Source organism: Gossypium hirsutum, chromosome D08, assembly GCF_007990345.1.
Source record: "Gossypium hirsutum isolate 1008001.06 chromosome D08, Gossypium_hirsutum_v2.1, whole genome shotgun sequence".
Classification (NCBI taxonomy): domain Eukaryota; kingdom Viridiplantae; phylum Streptophyta; class Magnoliopsida; order Malvales; family Malvaceae; genus Gossypium; species Gossypium hirsutum.
In genome coordinates, this window is record NC_053444.1 from 60,932,272 (window position 1) to 60,954,771 (window position 22,500).

General features: G+C 32.3%; 1 long non-coding RNA gene across 1 annotated transcript; it reads right to left on the reverse strand.

The window, feature by feature from the left end:
* Window positions 1-633: 633 nt before the first annotated feature.
* Window positions 634-2,647, reverse strand: LOC121219902 (uncharacterized). Its single transcript, XR_005916960.1, has 3 exons — window positions 2,592-2,647; window positions 1,450-1,534; window positions 634-685 (listed from the first exon to the last, which is right to left on the reverse strand). It is a non-coding gene; the product is annotated as an uncharacterized lncRNA (long non-coding RNA).
* Between the last annotated feature and the right edge of the window lie 19,853 nt (window positions 2,648-22,500).

A 22,500-nucleotide genomic window follows, 5' to 3' on the forward strand; every position in this document is an offset into this window, starting at 1 on the left:
GATTACATTTAAGACCATGTCTGGAACGTTGGCATTGTACGAGATTTCTGAGTTATCTGAGTATCCTATTTGATTTCGAGCGGTTCAACGGGCAATGGTACGGAAAAACCGAATGTGAGTTCAAATTAAACGATTCATGTATGTTTAAGTTTATATGAAGTTTGAAAATAAAGGTAGGTGTTGTTTTATAATATGATATTGTGAACTAATTGTTTAAATGTGATTATAAATACATGTGTTTGAGATTGGGAGTATTCGGCCTACTTGAAATAATCATGTAACACCCCCTACCCGTATTCGTCGCCGAAATAGAGTATGAGGCATTACCAGATTTTACCGAACAAATATTTTTTTTTTATTTTTTTAAAAACACAATATAACCCATTTGTAAAAATCTAATCTTCCCTGCAAATTTTTAAACCGAGACCAATCCAACACAACCAATCCATTTCAATATTTTTTCAAGATAGATTTATAATATTCATAAAGATAATCTCATTACATACCAAAACCAAAGTTTGTTAGCCATACCAATGGCTAACTATACATTCATTTCACATTAACATCTACTTTACTAGCTTATACATGCCATTGGTTTTCAAAATAAAGTTTCTTTATATATCGAAATCTTGAGGTTGATAGTGTGATACGTCTCCGACCAAATCCGACCTCTGAGCTCTTAACACTACAAAACAGGGGAAAAGGAACACGGGGTAAGCACTTTGTGCTTAGTAAGTTCATGCAACAAGAATTATATTTACCATATTATACACCTATCATTTAATAACACAAGCACACATCCAATTTACATAAACATATACCTATCACATACAAACTCAACTTTTGCATTAGTTAAGTAAACATCATATAAATTCATTACAAAGACAAATGATTGATGAGCTCATCAATTCCATATTTTTCATTCCCTTGTTATTTTTCCATATTTATCCCGTTGAATTTCTCGGAATTTCGATGGATTTTCAGAGGTACACTTTAGTGTACAAATCCGGGTCCGTCAATTCATATTCATGTGCGCACATTTCCATTTCAGAGAGCACACTCCCGCGAACCTCATCCTTACAGCGGGATTACCAGTCCAGGCTAAATCCCCTGTAATGTAAACTCATAGAGTATTGTCGGGATTACCAGTCCAGGCTAAATTCAGACCCCAATTCGGATTACCCGTCCGGGCTAAATCCATTTTCCACATATTCTTCGGGAGGGCTATATCAGGATAGGATCACCCGTCCGGGCTAGATCCTTTTTACAGTCAATTCCTTTTCAGAGATCCATTGAATTTTCCTTTCATTCAACCGGGATTTATTTTCTCTTTTCATCAAGAATATCAATACTTCATCAATTATCATACAATAAACATCCAACTCATTTTCACATCAATAACAAACATTTCAAGCATTTAAGAATATAATTCAAGTTACACAAACTTACCTCGATACTTGTTCGTAACCAAAAATCTACTAGTCCCAAACTTTTTCTTTCCCTCGATCTTGCTTCGTATTTGAATTTTCCGGATCTAAATAAATAAATTTAATCATTAATCTAATACTTTTCATGTTCATATGTAACATTCTCTATAATTCCATTATTATTTATAATGCATTCAAAGCTGTCTCACTGAGTCACAGTCACTAAATTATTTATATCTTGAGCTACGGAACTCCAAATTAAGATCCGTTAATTTTACCTGAAACTAGACTCACATATCTTCTTACCATAAAATTTTCAGAATTTTTGGTGTAGCCAAAAAGTACAGTTTATTCTTTAAAGTTTCCCCTGTTTCACTATTTGACAGTTCTGACCCTTCTTCACTAAAAATTAATTATCTCATTGTACAGAATTTGGATGATGTTTCCATTTATTTCTTCTGAAAATAGACTCATTAAGGATTCTAACCATATAAATTATAACTTATAATCATTTTTTTAAAATTTTTAATGATTTTCCAAAGTCAGAACAGGGGAACCCGAATTCATTCTGACCTTATCTCACAAAACCTATTATATCTCATGATTTACAACTCCATTGCTTACACCGTTTCTTCTATATGAAACTAGACTCAACAAGCTTTAATTTCATTTTTTTTCATCCTCTAATTCGATTTCTAAAATTTATGGTGATTTTTCAAAGTTAGAGTACTGCTGCTGTCCAAAACTGTTTTAGTGTATGATGTTAATTACCATTTTTCCCTAAACTTTCAATAAATGATAATTTTATCCCTGCTCAATTAACCTCTCAATTGAGCTGATTCTTCTCAATTAACACTTTATCCCATCACTTTAAACTACTTTATAATCTTTGGAAATCAGAGTTTCAGTACTAGACTTTAATTCCAAACTTTTTCACAATTAGGTCCTACAAATCAATTTCTATTGAAATTACCTAATAAAATCATCTCATAAATAGATTAAAGCTTCAATTTCATCCTATTTCATCATAAACTTCCAGCACATATTCATAGAAACTTTCAAATTCATTCATAAAATCAAAAACTAATGAATTTAGTAATAGGACCTAGTTGTAAAAGTCTTAGAAACACAAAAATTACAAGAAAAAGGAATGGATTAACTCACTTGGTGCAAAAATTATGAAAAACCAGCTTGAAGAAACCCTTAGGACGTTTTTGGCTGATGAGAATGCAGAAAATGTGAAGAGAATTCTAGATATTCCAATTTGGTCTTATTGTTATGTTATTAAATTTTGTTATTTTTCCATTTTACCCTTATTTCTTCAATTCTTCTGATTTTTCTCAGCGTATGCCGCCCAAAATATCTTCTTTTGGGATTATTTGCAATTTATGTCCCTCCTCATTTAAAAATTAATCTATTTAATCCTTCTAGTAACTTTTACACCTTTTTCAATTTAGTTCTTTTCACTTAATTGACTGCCCAAACATTAAAATTTTCCAACGAAATTTTAATACCATATTACTAACACTTCATAAATATTTATAAATATATTTTTGACTCGGTTTTACGAGATTTAGGTCTCGATACCTTATTTTTACCCAATTTCTTCAATAATTTCTTTTTCTAACTAACCACTAAATCAGTAAAATTCTTTTATCTATATTTTCATCCGATTTTCCTATCATATCAATATTAATGCAAAAATAATAAAATAAGTTTCTCTTTAAATCGGATTTGTGGTTACGAAACCACTATTCCGATAACCTTAAATTTGGGCCATTACAAATCATACTAATGTTCATTTGACAATTTAATTGCTTATGACTTACTAAGCTATTCAAGCTTATTGTGTGTGTTTGTTCATTGTTTTATAGATTTTGGAAGTTAGTTACGAGCTCAGGAATCGTCAAGGAAATCCGTCACACTATCGATTGCTATTTCGGTATTTTTTTTTAAAAAGCTTGATCTTTGAACATGTGGCATGTATAAGCTACCGATTGTTGTTGTCAATTTTGAAGTTGTATATATGTAAAGCCATGCGAAAATGGCTAGTAATGATGCTTATGTTTATGCATTTTCAGTCATGGTATAAGTTCGTGTTGGGAATTATGTTTCATGAAATATGTTATGGCGTGCTTGATATATGATTTGGTATAATATGCATTTGTGGTTGTTATAATTCGGTTCAAGTGAATTAAACATGGTTGTTGGATGTGTTTGGGCATGGTTTATTATTGATTTACATTTTGACTGTAATTTGTTTATGTATTAGTTTGGGAAATGGCAGTGATGAGCTGTTATATTTGGTTGATGGTAGGTAAATGAATACATATGTGCCTATGTCATGAATTTTGGTAATTTTGGCATGATTTATAGCATACGGAATTTACATGTTTTGAATTGGCTAAATTACATGAAAAAAAAAAGATTAATGTTAGTCAAGTGAGCAATGTATGAATTGGTTATGTTGCAAGTTAAATTCTGTCATTAGGATATGCTTGTATGTATTTGTACAATTTTGCTTAGTGAACCATGAGGTATAGTTTAACTCAGGCTAATGTGCGCATGTGGGAAAGCTTATAACTGAATGTTTTGATGTAATTTGAGTACATGAAAATGAAAATTGATTAAATAAATATTATTGATATGTTTAATTTCTAAAGCATGATTAGTATATGTTTTATAAGTGGTAAAAATCATGTTGGTTTTTGTTTGGTTAAGTAATGCAAATGTGTGAATATTATAAGTTGAGAACTATATGGTTTAAATTAATATGGTCATATGTGCATAGTCTTATGATGAGTTAAAATGGCTAGGCATATTTGGTTTGGATTGGTTTTTTTTTTTTTTTTTGAGCATGCTGATTAGGTATGTTATGAAATGTCTTTGATGTTCGAAAACGATTAAGGATATTATAGTGAATTGCGTATGAATTAGTAATGCACATGATTATATTTGATTAATTGGTAATGTTTAAAAAAAATGTTTCATGTATTGAAGTTTTATAAGACATATGTGGTAAGGTTTGATACATATTAGTTGAATTGAAATTTAGATTTGACAAAAGATTAATGATATAGATATGGTTCAATTTTATAGCATGGATTATTTTTGTAATAAGATTAATAATGTATGTTCGATTTATATTGGTCATGTGTTTTGTGTATGCAGACTTGACTTATATGGATGAGTGATTGGTTCCTAATTGAGTTGAAAATTATTATAAAAAAAATCAATATAATTTTGTGCATGATTTGTATTAAGTGATTGTGAAGAACTATGCTTATGTTTGGTAATGTCTTGTAACCCTAATCTGGTGACGGATAAGGGCTAGGGGTGTTACGTAAATATTTGTCTTCTTTACAATTTAGTCCCTAGGCTCGTAAAATAAATTTCATGCAAATTTCGTCCCTAACCAAGCCTAGCCAAATTTCATATACACTCATATCAGCCCATACATTTCACAATTTCACACATTTAACATACAATTTTCACATTTCTCAATTTAACCCGTATTTGACTGTTTTATTAAAAATCCTTTAACAAAAATTGTTTAATTAATAATAAGGGTTCATTTTCTTCTATAAAACTTCAAGAACAACTAACATGCTCTCATGGAAAAACCCTATACTTTCAACCATATTGCAAATTAGTCCCCGAGTTAGCTAGGTTAAGCTACAACGCTCCCGGAAACATAAAAATCATTAAAAACAGAACAAAAACGCACTTACATGCAAGAAGAAGAAGTGGTCGAATATCAAAGCTCCAAAATGGTGTTTTTCTCCCCTCTAGAATCGGCTAGGTGAAGATGAACACCAAAAAGCGTTTTTTGTTTTATTTAATTTATCTTTTAATACCTAATTACCTATTTACCCTTACCTAACTTTAAAATTTACTCAATTACCAACCCATGCACATCCAATAACTCATTTAATGGTCTAATTACCATATAAGGGCCTCCACATTAAGGTTCTATAGCTATTTAACACCTTTAGCTAATAAAACACAGCTTTCACACTTTACGCGATCTAGTCCTTTTTCACAAATTGAGCATACAAACAATAAAATTTCTCAACGAAATTTTTATACCATAATTATAACACGCTGTAGATATTAAAATAATATTAAAATAAATTTTATGACCTCGTATTTATGGTCTCAAAATCACTATTTTGATTTTACTGAAAACGGGCTGTTACGTAACTATTTTCTAAAATGAGATTAAAGCACTCATCCACGGTGGATGTACCCATATGTCAATAAAAGGCCTTTGGATATTCCTTTTATATATAGGTACGTGTGAACAAAAAGTCCTTTGGATCTTTCTTATATATATGTATTTAGATAATTTCTTGGTATAATCACCCTTTAATTATCAATGTTTTGTGTATGTTGTTGTAATTGAAAAGTATTTTTATAAAAAATGGTTTTGAAAATGCAATGAAAGAGTGTATTTTGTTAATTTCAAGTGTTTTGTCGATTGAGTATTAGCTTGATTGGATGGACATTGTTGTCAATGTAGGAGGACGTGTGTTCGAGTATACTGAAGTGCATTATCCTCCTATTTTTGAGTTGAGGAGGGGCTCTAGGTAGTTTTATGAGATTGTTCAAAAAAATTTCAAGTGTTTTGAATTGTTGTCAAAAATTATGGCGAGAGGTTAAAATGTTTTTTTTAAACATAATATTGAAAAGTAAAAATAAAATTAATATAAGTATACATGAAATATAAATTTTAATTACATTCTAAGTAATTAATATAAATTACCTGAACTCACGCTCGATTGTCATGAACATTGTGGCCAATATAGGAGGATGTGGATTCGAGTACGTCAAAGCGTATTATCCTCATATTTATGGATTCGAGAGGGGCTATGAGTAATTTTGAACATTATATTAAAATGAAATAAACAAATATGATTAAAACTTACAATGAGATTATTCATAAAAAAAATTCGCATATATAAAAAATACCAACTCAGTTGGCATTCTGTTGAGAGTATATAAAAGATGATTTTAATGAGCAAATTACACCTTTTAAGCCCAAATATTCGTAAGACTCTTTTGAGTTTGAGGCGGCTTTCTCAGGTAGGCCAGTCTAGGTTCCAAATGGGTCAAAAATGCAATGGGCGATGCTTAAATGAACCAAACTGGGATCCAACTACACAAGAAGTGGTATTAAACCATGTATACTCAATCAATTTCTTTCAAAATACTTAATTAAATATTTAAAAGTTTATTATGTTCTAATTACTAAATATTTGCTTACAAATAGGGGATAAGCCAAGAATTGAAAATTTTGAGGGGAATGCAAAGCTAAAATAGTTTAAATTGAATTGTTAATTTTTTGAAAAAAAATTAAATTTATCTATTTAACAGAAAAAAATAAAAGGGATTAAATTAAATTATTAGAATTTAGGAGGATTTAAAAGTGGAATTAGGCTATTTAAAAAAGGATCTAAGGTTTTTTTTTAAATAAATTTTAATAAAAAATTATTTTTCGAATTCCAATGCCGATAAATACAAATCTAGTTTTCCTTGAAAATCATCAAAATAGAAAATTCATAGACGTAAAATGAGAATTAAAAATATAAATTTCACAAAATTAATCAATAAAAAATAAATAATTTGTACAAAAAAAATACCTACATAATTAAATTTGTACAAAAAATTTTGTACGGTTAAAAAAAGAATAGAAAAAGTCTTAATAGAAAATACGTTAATTAAATATTTTAAATACCAAGATTAACCTATCAAATTCATTAAAATACCAAAGTTGTAACTTTTAATACTTTTAAATAAAGGTAAATAGATTTTTTTAACCCTAATTGCTCCTCTTAGGAGGTTTTATATATTATATAGATTAAGTAAAACACATATAATTACTCCTAATTACAAACACATGTCTGTTCTTATACATGCATATTGTTATGAGTGCAAAAGTTCTTGAGCTGCAATGATGACAGCGATTGGACTCAAGTGATGATGATTTTAGGGTTCTTGAGTGAGTGAGATAATGTACTGGGTTAGTGAGATGGAGGAAGAGAGGTTAAGGTTACATGGTTGGTGGCAAACGTGCATTTACAGATTACTCAGAATAGTTATTTCCAAGGTTTTCTGATGAAGGGTGTAATAGTCTAAATTTGCCCGGCCCACATACAGTTCAAAAATTAAAAAAACCAAATTAAAGAAAACAGTCCATAAAGTCTGGTTACAGTAAAGCCTAATCCAATACAATAGACCTAATTTCTAAATACCCTGCCAAAACTCACCAACCCTAGCCCGAATACCTCATCTAGCCCAACTATCATGGCCCAATGCAGCCCAACACAACCAGAAACCCTAGCACCAAACAACTTCCAGCGTCGTCAAACCCAGGGCCTCTTTCGCGCGTGCTGCGCCTTCGCGCGCGTGCGTCTTTTCCACGCGCGATGCCTTCACACGCCTCCACGTCCACTGCCCCGTACCTACAAGAAGGACAAACAAACGAAAAGGCAGAGAACGCAGCAAAGAAGAGCAGAAATCGACAGCAAATACTAGCAAAAAAATTAGGAAAAATGAGAAAAATAGAAATAGCAGAGAAAGAAATGTTCTTTTTCTTTTTTTCCGATTCGGCTATAAAAAAGCCATTCAAACACTGTAAACAATTTACACAGGCATATCAAATACAAAAATATTTCAAAGAAATCAAAAAGGTTCAAAAGGTGATTTTTAATTTTTATTTGCTATTCTTTAGTTTTTTTTTTTTTGCTCCTTTGTTCATTAAATAGCACTGAAATAAAAGAGAAAGAAGGGTACAAAGCGAGGGGTTTACCTGATCTTCGTTTGCTCCGTCGCAATCGGAGTCGGGCGAGTGTTGAAGGTCCCCTCAACAGTCGATTTACAGATGCGGCGGCGAGGTGATTAAAGGCTAGGGCCGAAACCCTAGCAGAGGAGCAGCATTTTTTTTAAAACCATAAGCTGTAAATGATTTTTTAGGAAATTTTAGTTTAAATAATGACATAATACGACGCCGTTTTGAGCTAAGGTTCCTAACGCCCAAACGACACCGTTTAGTGACCATACTCGATGACCCAATCCAACCGCGGCTAGATCCGCGCGTTTTGGTAAAGGGGAGGGCTATTTGCAACCATGACCCCTCCACCTTGTAACAGTATTTCAATTCGATACTTTTTTATTTTATTTCCTTTTCGATTTTAATCTTTTATTTCATTTTTGTTTCAATTTGATCCACAACAAAGTGTCGCGTTTTGAGGGACGGGAATATTTCCCTTTTTGGTCCCCTTGTTATTCGCGTATCTCGTTTCAGCCCCCGCATTTTGATTTATTTCCATTTGTTACCTTTAATTCTGCTTTAAGTTAAAATTCGACCCTTATTAAGTTGTCTTATATTTTTTTTTAAATATTTGTTATCCCGTTATTATTTAAATATAGGTAATTTTAGATCTAATATTATTTTTTATATTTATACTTCATATTACTTTAAAGTTATTATATATAAAATTTATCGTATAATATTGTTATGTACTATATTTTAAGTTTACTACATATTATTATGTTAAACCTATTATGCATTATTATTTTTTTCATCATGTATTATGTATTCATATTTTTGAAATTATTGTGCATTATTATTCTAAAATTATTATGTATTATTACTTAAAAGTTATACTATATTTTTTTTATATTTGTCATATTTTTAACGTATTTCATTTTATTTATAAAATTCTCCTTTATATTTTGTTGTGTTTTTTATTGTTCTTCATACAAATAAAACTCTCATATAATATTATTTTACATCTTCTCATTAACTTACGATAAATTATTGTTACTTCTATATGTATGGTATTGTTTTTATCATTATATTAACTTTCAATTCAATTTTTAATATTGCCATTAATATTTGTATAATATGTGATATGAAATCATGGTATTCATGTGTTCTGTATTGCTCACTTGTGTTTATTGATTGTCTGACATTCATTTGTATACGTGTTAGCTTACGAACAATCATTTTGCGTTGCACATTATTATTCAATCGTTTTTTTTCATTCAAAAGATTACGTCTAATATCGTTTAAGTATCAAAATCATTTTATTCAAAAAATCTTTCAAAATAAAGCAAATACTCGACATTTGGAATCTTCGAAAATTGAGCCCTAACGTATTGGGTTTCAATTCTATTCGTCGAATCTAAATAATCGAGAATATTCTTTAATCAAAACACATAAATAAAAAGCTCATTCTCGGGAATTTGACGCGTTGTGTCCTAACGCGTTGGATATGACATGTTGTTTTCTCGAGACGAGGATTTTTCTAACAAATGAAAATAAAGGCAATATTCGATATTTAGGAATTTTGTGAAATCGAACCCTAACTTACTGGGTTTTGATTTTCTCATTTGACCCAAATAATCAGATATCCTTCTCAAAACGCATAGGTTTTAAAATTTAGGAGATGAACTTGATTTTGAGGATTTGAAATATTGCGCTCCAACTTACTTAGTGTGATAATTCATGATCCTTATCATCCAATTCATTTTTTATTCAAGATAAAAGGATCGTATTTTGAAATCTTTTCAAAGTTCCGACACTAAGACATTAAACAATCGATTCGGTACCAATTTTGGGCGGCACGAGGGTGCTAACCCTTCCTCGTACATAACCGACTCCCGAACCTGTTTTCTCAAAATTCGCAGACCTAAAATTATTTTCAAGGTGATCCGATCACATCTCAATAAAAGATCGGTGGCGACTCCCGTTTTCATTTTAAAAGTCGATCCTCATTTTTCAAACTTAAAAAGGGTTTCGACAAAGGGCTCTTGAAGGTCTCGAGGGTCAACATTCTAGGCATTTGAAGGGGCTTTAAAGAAACCCTGACGACTTGCAAAGCTCACATGCTGTTTGGACTTCTTGAAGTCTCCAAGATTTCAGGGCATCTCAAAGGGCCACTCACTAGTCTTGGTAGTAAGAAACCTTGGAAGGTTGAATAGCTTGGAGCAAAGGGTCACTGGTGTTGAATATGGACTTCTCGGGTTCCTTTTTATAGGAGAAACCTTTATTGGTATGGAGAGCCAACGCTAAGGTTTAATGGTGAAGCACCTTGGATGGCTTGAAGGACCAATAGCCTAGGTTTATTGTGCTGAGAAACCTTGGGTTGCCTTGAAGGCTTGAGAAACCTGTGTTCGAGGTTAGGTGATACAGGGCCTTAAAAGGCTTGAAGAGCCTAACCCAGTGTTACTTTTGAGGCTTAAAGAGCCTACACCCCAAGTTATTTAATGAACGGCCTTATAAGGCTTAAGGAACCTAGTTGGAGGTTACCTTGGAGGCTTAAGGGTTCTAAATCTGGTGTTAGGTGATGTTGAAATCAACGATAAAGAAGCCATGAAAACATTTCTAACTTCATTGAAGTATTGAGAGTTGCCAACTAAGTATTTAATGCAAGAAGATAATAATTAACTATTAACTAACTATTTTTAACTACTAACTAACTCTTTTAACTAACTTTATCAGTAAAGCTACTGAAGAAATACTCATAACATGCCTCGTGCTAGTTAACATTTTCTTCCTCTTGTAACTTTATGCTCGTTAGTAACAACTCTAAGCCGACTTCTAAACTTGTTGAACAACCCTACTAATAATGGTTTCGTCAAGATGTCAACAATCTGATATTGACTTGGCACATAACCCACTTGAAAGGATCCTCCTGCAACATTCTTTCACATAAAGAACAAATCTAATTCGACATGTTTGAATTTAGAGCGCATGACAGGATTCCCTGTTACAACAACAACAGTTGAACTATCACACCACACTAATGTCTTGTTCTTAACTGGAGCACATAGCTCAGTTAACAGGGATTGAATCCAAACCATTTCTGTAGTGACATGCGCAAGACTTCTGTATTCTGCTTTAGCTGTAGACTTGGAGACTACTTGCTATTTTCTGGAACTCCAAGAGGCTGGATTCCCTTCAAGAAACACACAATAGCCTGACGTTGATCGTCGATCATCAGTATCTGACCCCCAATTGGCATCGAAATAGCCTTCGAGCAAAAAATTTGAAGTTCGACTGAACTATAACCCATGATCTAAAGTCCCTTGCAGATAACACAAGATTCTTTTAACAGCTTTAAAATGTAGATCCAATGGTTTGTGCATGAACTGACAGACTTTGTTTACAGGAAGGCGATGTCTGGTCTAATAATCACAACATACTGTAAAGCACAACATGCTCCTGTAAAAATGTTTATCTTTAACAGGACTGCCTACATAAGATGATAAATGACAAGTGGTTACCATTGGTGTAGGAGAGCCATTCGACCTGTCCATTGAGGCCCTTCGAAGTAGATCAAGTATGTACTTCTTTTGGCTAAGAAAAATACCATCTTGAGTGTAGTTGACTTCAATGCCCAGAAAGTAACTTAACTTCCTCAAGTCTTTCAAAGAGAACTGAACATCGAGTTCTTTAATAAACTGATCTATGGCTCGAGAGTCAGTCCCAGTGACAATAATGTCATCTATGTATACCAGAACATATAGCAACTGAGACCCTAATCGATGAATAAAAAGAGAGTTGTCAACTATAGATACTTCAAATTTAGTAGCTACGAGAAACTCCTTCAGCTTGTGAAACCAAGCCTGAGGTGCTTGCTTAAGGCCATACAAAGCCTTTCTCAATTTGCATACCAGTTGTTGGCCATTATTCCCTTACTATTCAAAACCTGGTGGTTGCACCATATAAATTTCCTTATGCAAATCACCATTTAAGAAGGCATTATTAATGTCTACTTGCCTGAGAGACTATCCCAAGGACACAGCCAATGTCAGAACCACTCTAATCATTGTTGGTTTAACCACAGGACTAAATGTCTCTTAAAAATGAATACCTACCTCTTGAAGGTAACCTTTAACCACCAACCTTCCTTTGTATCTAGCCACAGAACCATCAACATTTCTTTTTATTTTAAAAATCCATTTGCACTCTACTGCCCTACGACCTGCAGGTAAGGGCATAAGATCCCAAGTGTGATTGGAAAGTAAGGCATTATACTCTGTTTGTGCAGTTGCTGTCCAGCCAGAACTCTGAAATGCTTCTGTAATGGATGTGGGCTTTTTCTTAGTCAGAACAAAGAAGAACACCTTAGGTTTGAAAATGCCACCCTTTGACCAAGTTTGCATAGGATGGGAATTCACAAAGGTAGTGGACCTTTCAGGATTATCAAACTGATTACAGGAGGTAGGCACACAAGCTACAGCTGAGGATGCTGCTTGTTGACTTGTAAAAGAAGAGCGACCAGCAAGAGAACTCATGTTAGAGGAAGCTTGACAGGAACCTGCCACAGGAGAAGTTCTGGTTGGCCTTGATGAAGAAGTAGATGGATGAGCTGGAGGGGCAGTAGCTGCAACCATAGGAATGTGGGACCATTGATGGACAAACCTAATAAAGTCCATGGTAGACTGTGAAGAGAAACTATGCTGAAAAGGAAACTGAGATTCATAAAAAATAACATGTCGAGATACAAAAATTTGACCATCTTCATCAAGACACTTATAGCCTTTTTTATTAGTACCAATTTCAAGAAAGACACATCGTTTGGATCGAAATTAAATTTTGTGTTGGTGAAATGGCCTCAAATAAGGGAAACAAGCACAACCAAACACCTTTAGTTAGAAATAAGCAGATTTAACTTTGTAAAGTTTCTCACAAAGGCTACTCTTTTGTAGAATGTGAGTAGGTAATCTATTGATCAAATTAACAACATGAGCAAACGCAGATGACCAGAATTCTAAAGGTATAGATGCCTGAGCCAAGAGAGTCAATCTCATATCAACTGTCTGTCTATGCTTTCTTTTAGCCACACTATTCTAGTCTGAGGTATGAGGACACGTGACCCTATGCTGGATGCCAAGCCTAGAGAGCTCATTGGACAGAGATCGATACTCCCCCAATCACTCTGAAGCATTTTTATGGAACAACCGAATTGAACTTGTACCATTTACTAGAAATGAATAAAACACTTGAAAACCTTAGACTTGGTCTTGAGAAAGTACAACCAGGTATATCTGCTATGCATATTAACAAAAGAAACATAATAAGAGAAACCATTTGATTGTACATGTGCTGGTCTCTAAACATCAGCCACAACGAGTTCAAAAGGCAAAAAATACACCATTTTGTGAAGAACTGAAAGGCAACTTGTGAGCTTTGCGCTATTGATAAGCTGAACATATATGAGGTAAACAGTTGTGTTTGAAAGAAACATTACAAGCTCACCAAACATGAACAAGAGTGTTATTACAAGAATGGCCAAGCCTGTTATGCCATAACGTAAGAGAAGAAGAAAGTTGAGCATTGCATATAAGTGCTGAGCTTGATTGTTGAGCAGCAATAGGTTTGTTGGAAGCAACACGAGAAACATCAAACCTGTAGAGTCAATTATGCATGTGTCCCACTAGAAGAGTTTTCCCTGTCTGAATAATCCTTCACAAAACATAAATATGGGTGAAACTAAAAATAAACTGCATTATCCCTTGCAAACTGACCTACAGACAGCAAATTCTTACACACAGTAAGAATATGTACAACATTCATGAGGTGCAAAAGCCTAGGACCAGCCAATAAAGTAGAAGAGCCCATGTTAGCTATAGAAAAAAATTCACCATTTCCCATAGACACCTGACCTGTAGCTGTGTAGGGAAAAGCAGATGTAAGACTAGCCATGTCAGAAGTAATGTGGTTTGTAGCCCTAGAGTCAAAATACCAGGTCTGATCAGGTAGTGCAGAAGAATAGGCTCAAGGAGGTGGCTGATGGGATGAAGAATGCGTCTGTGAAAGTGAATTACAACAGTGGGACATAGAAGAGCAAAGAGGTGCAGGAGATGAAAACTTTACCCATTGAGTTGATGATAATTGACTATCATCGAATGGCTGAGACCAAAACCAAAAAAAATTTCATCAAATCTGTGATAACAAGTTTGAACCACATGGACAATTTTGCCATATAATTGGCATTGCGGTTTAAAGCGTGACAAACTCCGACCATTACCACGAGCCTTGCCACAAGACCTATAACAACCCAATTTTTAGTGGTGTCAGAAATAGTGGTTCGAGACCACTAAACCCAAAGAGTGAGTTCAAAAATTTTATTATTTATTATTTATTATTTATGAGTTAAGTGTGATTTTAGAAGGATTTTTGAATTAGTGATTTGTGTTTTAAAAGAATTTATTAGGTTAAGTAGTTCCGAAAATGAGGTATTGAGACCTCGATTTCATAAACTGAGTCATAAATATTTTTATAAATATTTACGGAGTGTCATTAAGTTAGTATTAAGGTTTCGTTAACAAAATTTAACGTTTTGATAGTTAATTAATTAAAAATGACTAAATTGAAAAAGGTGCAAAACTTTCCAGAGTGATAAAATAGCCTAAATGTTAAATGAGGAAGGACTTGAAGGGTAAATAAGCCTAATATAAGAGGCTGGACGACATGAGTGTAGAAAAATCATGAAATTAGTGTGAACAAGGGGTAAAATTGGAAATTAAATAAAACTTAATAGTTAAAAATAGGATTTAATTGAATATCTAGACATTTCTTCATAATTCTCAGCCAAAAACACCATTAAAGAACCCTTAAGAAGCTGTTTTTCATATTTTGCTACATGTGAGTTCAATTCTTACTCTTTTATTAAAATTTGTGTTTTTAAAACTTTTACAACTAGGTTCTACTATCTATTTCATTAGTTTATAATTTTATGGGTAATTTTGAAAGTTACCATGGATGATTGTTGAATGTTTATCATGAATTAACATGGAATTGAAGTTGTAATTTTGTTATATGATGATTTTATCAAGTGATTACAATAAAAATTGATTTTAGAACTAAATTGTGAAGAACTAAAGAATTAGGGTTTACTATTAAATTTATATGTATCAAAGGCTGTAAGATAACCTAGAATAATTAGATAAATTGTCAATTGAGAAAAATTAGCTCAATTGACGAGATAATTAGTGAGGGACTAAATTGTAAAAACTGTTAAATTTAGGGTAATTGTGTAATTTTGAAGTTTGAAGAGTATAAATTGTGAATTGAACTAAAATTGAAATATATGCTAATGAATGAAAAATTTTACATTCTAGATCAAGAGCTCGTAGATCAATGAGAAAAAGGAAAATTAGCCGAGTAGTATCTGAACTATTACCAATTTTACAATCTAACCCAAGTAAGTTCATATGATTAAAATTTCATGATTATTTGTTAATTTAGGAATTGTATAATCTATTTATTCATATTTTGTTGTTGAAATTAAGATTATTGTAAAAGTATGAAAATTAAATTGAATGTTTAAAATGAGTAGAACGCAGGATTGGGTACGATCATTCTATGGCAAAGAATGAATTGATGGATAAGACCATGGTTGGACCATGGCAATGTTTAAATGTAAGACCATAGCTTGGCTATGACATTTTAATGAAAAGAACATAACTGGGTTATGGCACCTTGAACGTAAGACCATGGTTGGACCATGGCAGTATATATACATGTGTAAGACCATAGTTGGGCTATGGCATTTTGATGATAAGACCATAACTGGGTTATGACACTAAAAATGTAAGACCATGGAAGGGCCATGACGATGCATGTGTAAGACCATAGTTGGACTATGGCACAAAAAGAACGATGTACTCATATCCATAAGTCGTTCTTCAATTCAATAAGAAATGGTAAAAGACTTATGTGATTGAATTGAAAGATTTATATATTATTATTGCTATTGATATGAAGGAAGTGTGTTTATTGATTATATTGTATTTGATAGGGAAAATTGTATGATTTATTTACAATTTAATTTATTATCTTAAGTTCGGTAAGATCAATATTTAACCTATTAAACTTACTAAGCTTCATTAAGCTTACTCGTGTTGTTTAATATTTTTGTAAATTAACGTATAATCGAGAGATCAGACCAACACATCAAGCTACACTACCCAGTTTAATCCGGTAGTTTTTATAATGTAAATTTTGGTTTATATGACATGTATAGGGTTGGTTTGGCAATGAAATAGTTTGAATTGTGGTTGTGAATCTTAAAAGTTTGTATGTATGTAATTAGTAGTAGAATTTGATAAATCAATGAAATGAGTTAAATAGGTAAGTATAAGTAATTGAAATATTTGTGATGTTATGTCATGTTGAGAACACGTTTTAGCTTGTATTGATTGCTTGGTAGGGATATATTGGTGTGTGTGAATGTTGAGTGCAGATTAATGTCAAAATAGGTGAGAAAAGTGGCCTTAAAATGACTTATTTTTGTCCACACGGGCGTGTGTCTCAGTCGTGTATGACACACGGCCTAACACATAAGCATGTGGTCTGGCCGTGTGTCCCCTGCATCTTAAATTTTCAAACAGAATGCTGAAGTTTTTACACACGGACGTGTGGCTTGGCCGTGTGACCCATCCACCTTGTACACGGCCTAGTACACGGGCGTGTGACTGTGTGACTCAAGTTGGAGAGTTACACGGGTAAGGACATGGGCTGGGACAAGACCGTATGCCTCATATCGAATGCCCACACGGCCTAAGACACGGGCGTGTCTCCTGGCCGTGTGAGCCACACGGCCAGCCACATGGACGTGTGTCCCCTACTTCTAAGAAAATTTTTGAGATTTTGGGAAAAATTCTTTGAGTACCCGGTTTAGTCCCGATTCACTTCTAAGGTGAATATTGGGCCTTGAGGGTCCATCTAAGGGACAATATGAGTGTTATATGATTGATTCTTAATATGTGTAACAAAGGTTGTGAAATGCCCGTATTTAATTTGTAAAGTTCGGTAATGCTCTGTAACCTTATTTCGATGACAGATAATGGTTAGGGGTGTTACAAAACCAGCCTCGTCCTTACCCTATGTGTCATTGCTTAAACTCCTGAGAATAGCTGTTGGAGTCTGCAATATGTTTCGAGCTGTCGACAGTATCATGTTTTTAGTGAGATGCCAAATTGGCTTGTAAAGGAACTTCTGTCAGCAAAGCCATCTGTCGTGCTTCACAATCAAGAAGCATTTCGTCAACAAGTCAAGAGACATAGGAGTAGTAGAGGCGATCACACGAATTGACTTATATTCTATAGAAAGACCAGCCAAGATGATGTTCACTTGTTCTTGTTTAGTAACCAAACTACCAACTGCAATTAAATTGTCACTCAGACTTTTTACTTTGGACAAATACTCATTAATGGTAAGATTTACTTTCTCGAGTGAGTATAGAGCATGGCGCATTCTCAATATTTTTATATTGGATTTGGCACCAAATCTTCTTTCAATGATCGTCTAGATTTTAAAACTAGTCTTGGTCGTTGTGAGATGTACCAAGATATCATTTGTGACCGTAGATAGTAGCCAAGAGGCTAGAAACTTGCCTTGCTTCTTATGAATAAGAAATGCAGGGTTATTAACTAACTGACCCTCGTTCCCAGTGATGAGAGGAGAAGGGACAAAAATGGTACCTAACACAAATCTTTCAAGATCGTATCCTTCAATAATCAATAAGAGTTAATGTTTCCATAAGAGAAAATTGTGCTCATCGAGTTTGATGGTGTCATGTTTGGAGAAATAATGGACTGTCTGTAAAGCAACACTGCCTTGACCCTGCAAATGACCTACTTCCCCAGTGTTGGAAGAATGTCGAGGCGTATCAACCACAGGTACAGCTTCAGTGGCCATAAAAACAAAATGAAACGAGATGAGAGAAAAAAAATCTCAGTTATACCAAGAAAGCCTTAGCTCTTGATACCATGTTGAAATCAACGATAAAGAAGCTATGAAAACATTTCTAACTTCATTGAAGTATTGAGAGTTACCAACTGAGTATTTAATAAAAGCATATAATAACTAACTATTAACTAACTGTGTTTAACTACTAACTAACTCTTTTAACTAACTTTATCAATAAAGCTACTGATAAAATACTCATAACAAGTGACAAGAGGCCTAAAAAGGCTTAAGGAGCCTAACATGGGGTTACCTTAGAGGCTTGAGGAGCTTACTCTCGAGGTTAATTGGCTTGCAAACTTCTAGAACTACTCGGACTTCTTAGGGATGAAGGGCCATGGAAGGATGCAAGGCACCACCTTCCAAGGTTAGGTAGGGACTCGAGGAGTTTATATTGGGTTACTTGGCTTGCAAACTTCTTTGACTACTTAGATTTCGTGGGGAATGATGGGTCGTAGGAGGATGTGAATCCCCACTCTCCAAGGTTAGATAACAAGGGAGTTTTTAAAAAACAATTTTTATTTTTATTTTTGCTGACGTAGTGTTTGTTAACAGCCACATTAGTATCGCCATTAAATAGTAACAGTTATTGTCAGTAAAATGACCTATTTGATCAATTTTATTGGTTTAGAGGCTTGCAAAAAAATCAAAATGATTTAATTAAATTTTTTTTTTCAATTCTAAGACTTATTTTACCAATAAACATATAAAACCAATTAATTGTTGGAATGCAGTAATACATTTGAGTTGGCAGATGGCCCAATTAGTTGTCAGATAATTTTTTACGAAAATTACTATCACCAGACTGTGAAAGTTTTGTCTTGTTTTGAAAAGTCGTAACTCAAACCTTAATTACCTCGCTATGATAACTAATGCAAGACAATTAAGACAATTAAAATTATTAAGTTTTTCATAAAATAATATTAGGGTCAATGTTGATTTGGTAATTAGAAAAGATCTTAATTATTATGAAATCAAATAAATTTCCCCACGTCCTCGTCACTCCAATTTTCTTTAATTTCGTCTTGTGTTTTTTTATTCATGGCTTGCCACTACTTTTAGTATCATTTATTTGTTTAAGCTAAACTTACGTAACTGAATATTATTTCTTTTTTTTTCTGATAATGTAAATATTTAGGATTTTAAATAGGATTTTCTATGAGAGTTCATCGATTTTGTTTTTTGAAAAAACAAAGTTTAAGAAATTATGCTACGTTAATACAATCAAAAGCACCATTAATTTTGCCACTTTTAAGGAAAACTAAAAGATTCGTCAGAGTAAATGCCAAACATTAACTCCCTCTGTATCCATGGACACCATCTTTACAATCCAATCTGCAGCTGAGTTCATCATTTTTCAATTCCTGTAAATTGCTTTTTTTGGTGTATGAAAATTTTAATATTTTTACTATACACTTATGTATAATTTATTAAAGTTGCTGATGAAATTTGTAATTAGTTTACTTTTTCTTTTTGTAATTGTTAATTACTCTATTATTATTTTTAAAAAATCTAAAAAGAAGAATGGTATTTTCAAATTCTTTAAAATCAATTTTTGTGAAAATACTAATTAAATCTAGGGATAAATATCAAATTTATAAATGAATTTTGTTTCAATTTGCAATTCGATATATGAACTTTTATTTGGTGCAGTTATACATATGAACCTTGTATTTCCATTCATATGTATACATCACTTATACACATTTAAAGAAATGAATACATACATTTATTTTCATATTGAATAATATAATTATTTGTACATGTAGGGCTAATTGGATAACGTTGTAAGTAATTTTTTAAAATCATACAAAATCGAAATTCATGTCTAATTTTAATATTTATCCTTTAAACCTAAAATTTAACCACAATAAAGTGATGAATTAAAATATGATATAATGTTTTAAATTAATTTAATTATCGTTGTTGTGCTGACTGGAACTCATCTCAGTGAAAGCGTAATAGACGAGTAATTTTAATACCTCTGCTGAAATTTCATGAACTTGGTTATCATTTTCACTTCGTCACCTTGGATTATTGTACCAAAATATTTGATGGTCCAATAATTCCAAAACATAATAAATATATTTGCTTACATTTGTCAAATCTACAAATATCTAATAATTGAGTATTACGTGGTAAGGAATTAACAAAACTTCAAACCCTACCTATTGGCTTAGTAGCATTCAGCGTTCATTCAAAAATTCATTTTATAGGACCAAATCATAAGAGTTATCTTATTGTGATGGCTAAATTGATAATAGTTTGCTTTTGAATTAATTGTAAATATATTATAAAAAACCCTAAAATTGATGTCATTCGTTTAGTGTTTTCACCTAAATTGGTTATAATTAAGCTTTCGTTTGAGAAAGTTAGATAAATCATTTTTCCATTCATGAAATCCGTGATAATTAACGATCCCAATCAGTTTATGATAATTTAGTATAGCTATCTATTTATTTATATTTAATCTTATTGATAAACCTCAAGAGTAGACATCATATTTATACAACAGTAGTCGTGATATATGCTTAAAAGATATACTATATGTTTAGATATTCCTAAAAATAATATCCCATAATAATATCCTAATACCCCCTCAAGTTAGAGCATGCTGATCATAAATGCCCAACTTGTTGAGAAAGTATTCAAATTATGGTTTACCAAGCACCTTGTAAAAATGTCAGCCAACTAAACGGAGGTTGGAACATAAGAAGGTGCAATCAACCCATCTTGGATTGCATTCCTATTAATGTGACGGTCTACTTCAATATGTTTAGTTTGCTCATGAAATATAGGATTCTCAGAATCAATAGTATTGGGAATCCAAAACACAAGCATACAATGAATGATAACCCAATCATCCTTTGAGCAAGGGGGAACAAGATCTGTAATGATACCATCAAGAAATCCAAATTTGTGCCGAGAAGATAGAGTGACGCAAATAACATAAGCTCAATCATTAAAATTATCGAGTTTTAATCGAATAGGAGTAATAAAATCACCGGTCGATCTTGAGGACCCGAGAAAAAAATGGAGAGTTAGGTTCAATTTTATGTGGTGGTAGTGGAGAAGTAGAATCGCCGTTAGCCATTAAGAACGATGAAAAAAATTGTGTTAAATTGAGAAACATGAATATGGCTTGAAGTAATAGACATCCAAAGCACAGGAAACAAAGGACAAAGCTAGAAATAGGACTAAAAGAGTTTAGTCAACAAAGTAATCAACGGCTTAGAATGGATTGAGTATGATGCCTCGACTTGGCCAAAGAAAAAGGTGGGCAATAGTCAACCTAGAGGCTAACACTAAAAAATAAGAAGCAAATGGCTTGGAGAAAAAAAATAAAAGGAGAACCTAAGCTCTTGATACCATGAAAAAAATAGGGTAATCCCTTTTGATTTTATTGATAAACCTCAAGAGTATACATATATAATATTTATACAATAGTAGTCACGCAGGAATAGGAAAGATATATAATATATTCCTAAATATATTTTTAAATATATGCCTAAAATATATACAATATATTTAGATATTCTTAAAAGATAATATCTTAACAATACTACAGTCAACCAAAAATTAACTTGGTTGAGATATTATTAAAGTGTTTATTCCACTTGTAAAGTAATAAATATAATTATAAAAATATTTTTATTTTTCATATCAAATAAATTTAAAAGAATATGATTTGACTTAAAAGAATCATTAATATAACAATGTACACACTAAAATTGGGTGCAATTTTATTTTTTTTATGTAATTTATATTTGTTTATGCAATTTTATTTCTCTGTACTCAATTTTACTATTTTAACTAAATTCACGTTTGATTTCCATATAAATATATGTTACATATAAAAAATGGGCTTGACCCTTCAAATAAAAAAAATTCAATTTAGTCTTCTTATAAATAGAGAAATTATAAATCTATATATAGTAAAATTGTACTTTATCCCTTAAAAATAAAAATATAATATCCCTTCAGAAACAATAAAATTATAAATTAATACATAATAAACTTATATTTTAATCTATAAAAAAATTATAATTAAAATCTTACTCTTGTTATTGCGAAACCACAAATCATATGAATTAAGAGTAAGAAAAGGAGATGAAATTGGCTATGTTGATTATAACATAGTGACCAATCGATGAGTTTATTAAATTGATTTTTATTTTGTTTTGATCAGATAAGCACAATATTCTATCTTTGCAAAACCTGATCAACTTGGACTTTGAGAATGACATTAATTCAAGAAATCACGTAATTAACTATGGTTGAGCAGTGAAAAAAAACACTAAACACCTG